Source organism: Grus americana, chromosome 1 (genome assembly GCF_028858705.1).
Source record: "Grus americana isolate bGruAme1 chromosome 1, bGruAme1.mat, whole genome shotgun sequence".
Lineage (NCBI taxonomy): Eukaryota > Metazoa > Chordata > Aves > Gruiformes > Gruidae > Grus > Grus americana.
In genome coordinates this window covers 131,120,689-131,126,688 of record NC_072852.1, presented here as the reverse complement: position 1 = coordinate 131,126,688, position 6,000 = coordinate 131,120,689, and positions in this window count along the sequence as shown.

Below are 6,000 nucleotides of genomic sequence, written 5' to 3'. Positions count from 1 at the left end.
GTTTCTGATTTCCTGATGTGGAAGCAGCAGAAGCTCCTACAGCGGTTTAGAACAAAAAGTGAATTATTGGGGATGTCTGAAACCGGTATCCGATTGTTCTGGGTATGTCAGCATGGTTTGTCACCACACATTGGGTTTTTTTGAAGCATAAGAGCATCTTTGGGTTTGTGGGTTTTGCTTTTTTTCCCTGATATATAAATCTCCCTAAAGTTAAAGTTTCTTGGATTATTCTTGATATCTGAGGTATCTATTATAAAATAACACCCAAGGCTTCTACCTTGAAATTTCTTCAGTTTTCCATAAAGTTTATGTGTGTTCATAACTTATTCAAGAAAATGAAAAAGCAAAGTTTCTTAACAAGCAGTTCTGGAGCAGGAAAATGCCTGGAGACCCAGCTTGCTTGACTCATTAACTTTCTTATTAAGTAATAAGTGAGACTCCAGATGGTCAGAATTTTGCTAGAACTGAGATAATTTTCTTTCAGATGAATTTATTTTAAAACTTCAGATGAGAAGAAATCTGTGTTGTACTTTCTCGCTGCTTACCATTTGCCACGATAGGATAGTCACAGGAGCTGAGTTAAGTAGCTCAAAAATGCAGAATCTGTCAGTACGTACTGCATAATATTTGACAGTTGCTGTCTGTAGAATATGAAGCAACTAGTTGCAGCAGCAGTATAATGAAGATTTATGGCTCAAGGATGCAGGCTTATGTGAGAGAACAATTTGTAGTAAGGGATCAGCTTCTCATTTTAGAGTTCCTGCCTTTTTTTAGGCTGTTGTAGGCTCATTCAGTACTTAAATTTGTTCCTTTCAGTGGAAAGAGAAGTCTTGCAGTAGACAGTTTTTAAATGAAGTCAGGCATACAAAATATGTCAGACATGCTTAATAGGAAAGATTAAACTTCTTTTATTGTCAGATTATATTCATCATCCTACTCCGAGGCTGGTTTTACTTTAAGCTTTTCTACCATCTCTTCTAGTAGTTAAGAGTAAAATTAAGCGAGTCTAGTAAATAATGCCTGCTGTATTTTGTCTAAGAGCATCAGCCATTCAGAAAACTTGTTAGGCAATCTGCAAACCCTTCTCCATCTAGTGACTTGGATAATTTTTTATGTCTTTGACCCAAACTATCCCCCCTAGTCCAAAGGCAACAGGCATGTCGCTTTGCTTCTACTAGTGTGCAGCTAGGAGATAGGATTTGAAAGTTGTAAAATTATTTTCCTTCTTGATCTGCCACTGTGGATTCTTTTCTTGAAATTAAAAAATGAGCAGGCACCTGTAATACGCTGATTTAAAAGACTTTTTTTCAGAAGAAAGCTTCGGTTCTGCCAGGTTTCAAGGTCAGATGTTGACTGTGTTTTGGTATTGGAAAGCTCTCAAAGGACAGCTTCATTAAAATTTCCTTGTGGTTATGGAAAGCGATGCCAGCTTGCACTGCTGTGAGATGTTGGTTGTTAAAGTGTAGGAGCCGTCCGAGCAGACTTGAGGTTGTCGGGGGTGCGCGTGGCTTCCCCCGCGCTTTCTGCAAGCGCTGCCCTGGCCTCTTTGCTTTGCTCTTTATGCCTATGTTAATAAATCTCTTTGTAGACATAAGAATACTGGATATAATCCTTGAGGCTCTGCGGACCAACACTTCAGGCACAGTCAGCTTTGTGTTCAGGTAAAGGCACCCGTGTTTTTGTGTGCGCGAGTCATGGCTGTGCGGTACTAAAGGGGTACTAAGGTTTTACCACCAGGGAAACGCTATTCGTCCTCCTTTATGTTCAGATATGGGTGCCCGTCTGAGTAAATGGGCGTCCGTTGTGGGAACGACGCAGTGTGCTTGAAAACTGCCTGCTGCAGTACGCGCTAAGTAAAATGGCCACATCCTGTACACTACATTGTACAAGTTTACCGGCTTTACAAAATATTTCACAAATAGCTGTTTGATGGAGGAAGAAGTTGGAGTTATGCTTTGTTCTGGTATATTTAAATATGTTTTGTCTTGCTGTTAGTCTGTGCACTTAATGCTGGAGAACGCTAGCTTGCTAAATGTCGTGTTTTACAACAAGAGAACTGAAGTTTCTAGATTTTTAATGGGACATGAAAGTATTTTATCAAGATGCTTGATACACAATGGTCAGTGCCTAAATATATAATTAATCTCTAACTTGTTTCTTAATAAACAGTTGGGTAAAACATGCAAAAAGCTCATCTTGGGCAGGTCCCTGTAGATGTAATTTCATTCAGTTAACGGGTGAAGTCAATTCTGCAGATGGCACGGTCGTACCACCGCTCTTTGCATAAGCTAACTGCATTTAATTAGCTTCTGTGTAGTTTATCTCTGTTCTTAATGACAAATTGACTTGAATTCCCAGAAGCTGGAAGTCAAAAGGTGTCAGCATAGAGGTGCTTGACCTCATGGCATTATTTTTTCTTGCATTTCTTTAAGGGATATCGACTGTGAGCTTGCTGGTGTTTTCTGATGGTTCTCCATGTTGTTTGTATGTCTAGGAGACAAGTACGTGCTGCAGGGTGGTTTGAAGAAAAGGTGCTCCTGAGGGGATAAAAAAATAAATTAAACCACCCAAGATTTGCCACACTGTTTGGATTAATGTTTAATTTGGAATCTTGTTAGTTCTTATACAGTTTTCTATTTGTATGTGAGTAATATGAATATTTAAAGTGTCCTTTTTGTTTTTTTCTGGAATAAATGCACTCATTTGGGAGAGGCCCTTTAGATAACCAAAGGGGAAAAAAGAAAAACAAAACCCCCAGATATTTTCTCTAAGGGATAGTTTCATCTTTGTTTTGGCATTTGGCATTTAATCATGCATAGTAGCCGTGCAAACTCAGGACACTGTTAAAAATGAAGCTAGTTGACTTTTAAACTGATGATACAAAATACCTTAAGTATGGCCAAGTAGCAAAGTAACTGGCTTCCTACTGTTTTGCTGCATTGGTTTTGAAATGAAAAAAACAGAGACTAGTATGGCATGTAGTACATTAAAGTAACACAACCCTGTTGGTATTCAAAGCTAGTCACTTGCAAAGAGCAGGTTATAATTAATCTACTTTGCCTAAGTGGATGATGGCTTTGCTGTTCACAGTTACTTTAGTTTACAGAGAAACAGGGTTTGTTTGTAGGGAAATATGATTAGAGAATGATAGACTAGGTTTAAAAAGTACCACAATGTGCTGAAGAGGCCGTAATTTAATGTAACAAAGCTGTTTCTAGAATTGGATGTACGTGTGAGGCTTGATGTGCGCATGCAGCCAGGTCAGTGCCGCCAGGTAGGATTTTCCCTTTGGGTGTTCCTGCCTTCATGTGCTTAGGCTCAGGAACAATCGTTTTGAGATAACGGACCATTTTCTTCTTGATTAGTCCAGTTAAACACCTAAAAAAATTACGTTCTTGCTAGGTTTTGTAACTGGAAAACGCTGCCTTGCAACCATATTTTCGCTTCTGTTTTACCACAGTCGTTTAAAAACAAAAAAGCCAAAAAGTCTTCAGATTCCTGGATCCCTGACTTCCCTGTGCCAGAGTTTTTTGTTTGCACCCTTTCTGCAAATAGGAGAAGTCAATCACAGGGCTTTAGGGTTTACCGCGCTGTTTGATCCCTTAGGACCGAGCTCGCCAGCCGGATACCGAGGCAGCAGCTGAGGAGCCACTCCGAGCCTGTGGGCTTGTTGCCACAGAGGAGGAGCGACCCGGGGTGCGAGCCTGAAACAGCTCGGCTCACCCGCCCTCGCAGGCTGCCACCTCCTGAGCCTGAGCTTTGCCGCACCAGCAAGCCCATCCTCTAGTGATCGGGGAATTTCGGGCTGCTGTAAAAAGAGGGAATCCTGGTTCTTTCCCACATACTTGTTGAAGTCACAGTTAATGGTGGCCAGTCAGGCAGGGTGGAGGTTTGGGGTATCCCCCTCTCAGGTGTGTGTCTGGGCTCTTCCAGGTACTTACTGCTCTGCTGTGATTATTTAACACAGTTTGCTGGGCAGCAAAAGGAATCCTCCCTGCCTGTGGAGATGAGATTTATCCAAAACATAATGTAAATGGAAAGCTGAGCTGCCAAAATGAGGAGAGGAAAATGTTGTAAGTAGTCAAATCCTGATGACTCTACAGAGGTCACTTATTTCATGTATAGCACAGACAATGAAGTATTTATTACCAGAGAAATTTGGGATCAAGCCCTGTAACCTTTTCATCCTTTAGGGAACTGTTGCCTTTTTGTAGGGTGAAACGGCCCTTTGAGAAGGGTTAAAGGAGGTGATACTTCCAAAAGCATAATTTCCTCCATTTTTTTTTTGTCCCCATTTGCCTTCAGATTATATTTTGCCACAGTCCAGTATACAGAGCAGGCTCTTGCGTTTGTGTGAAAGGCAAAACTGCATTACTTAGCTTCCAAGGTGGCAGTTCACTGTTTCTCATTGAAAGAAGGATGGATGCTGTTGGAGGGAATACCTGAAAAGGGATGGAGGTGCCACGTGTGAGAGAACTCTGTGAACCGAACGCGGATATTGGCCCAACCACAAACTGGTCATGACTAACCGCTGGGGTAGGGGGATTCAAGCCTTTTATTTGAGGAACGGCTTTCAGCATGGGAGCCGCCTGCGTGCAGCTGTGAGGCAGTGGCCTTGATTTCCATTTGGATTAGAAATGCTGATGCCGCCCTTCCCTGCACGAACCAGGAAAGGGCTTTGTCTTCAGAAAGAGAAGGGCAGAATGTGTCTGTGTGCGTGTACTTGGGGAACTCGTGTTGTATTTTGAGAGGAAAAAAAATCTCTTCAAAATACAATCAGGAGTTCTTAAGATAGCCTGCTGCCTGAAAGGGTCTCTACACAAGAGGCGAAGCCCTAGGTCCATTTTCTGGTCCATTTTCAGGTCTGTTTTAGGAGGAGGCCAGGGGTCTGCTGCACCAGGCTCAAGTGCAACTGCTGCTTGATTATATGCTATCATGTAGGACTTTTGGTTTTTTCCCCATGACAGCTTATTATTACCCGCTTTTTACCAGCAAATTTGATGTAGTGTCAAACTTCTCCTTCCTGCTGAGCTGCCAGGCCCTGTGTTGACTCAGGGGACCTTCTTGTTCCCCAGGGCGTTTGCCCTCAGCCCAAAAATGAACCCCCTCTGACCTTGGGCTGGGCTGTACACAGTGAGATCCCGGCTTCAAGGGCACGCGCTCATGGAGACGCAGCACCGTGGACCTACCGAGGGGCTTCTGTTGGCCAAAGCTGTTCCCCTGAGGCTTTGGAGTGGGAAAGCAAGGATTGCAGTTGAGGAAGCAAAGGCACGAGCCAAGGGGAATTTAAACAGCTTCACCTTGTTCAGCGAGGGCTTTGGAGCGGGGAAGGAGGTGCGGGATCTGCACTGATGCTGGGCTGTAGGGCTGGCTTAGTTTTATTTTGGGGGAGGAAAGGTGATAGTGAATCGCAGCAGTTTGTGCAGGATGACTTTGGGCGTACTAGGGAAAGCTCAGCAGACAAGGCGAGGAGCAGCAGCAGCACTCAGGAGACATCAGTGTGGGTAATGCTGGGGACTTATTACAGCCATATCCTCCTTGGGAAGTGGTCCTAGCTCTGAGCCCACCTGCTTGGGAAGGCAGGATTCCTCTTCATGAAAAAGCATCTGTTTTCTTGTGGCTTTATCTGAAATGCCCATTTCCTGTTGTTAACTTTGTCCAACTTCCACCTGTCAGCACTGCTTTGTGCTATTCTAAATGTTTTCCTTCTTTTGAGAATTCCGTCCCTACAGTATTTGGAAATAACTTTTAATATACACAAAAAATTATAATCTGTTTTTATAAATGTTTATCTATCTTGAGCCTTGTGAGTTAAGTCACCCCTGTGAGTGAGCTTACACAATGTTGTATTTCATGCCTAAATGATGGAAGGATTTAAACCAAAGGAAACACTGCAGATGTACTGTGCAAGTGCTGGCTCAAGAGCTCTGCCCTGTACTGCAGAAAATCACCTCTGCTTCTGCAGCCACATATCAAACATGCTGCTGTTTTACATAGACT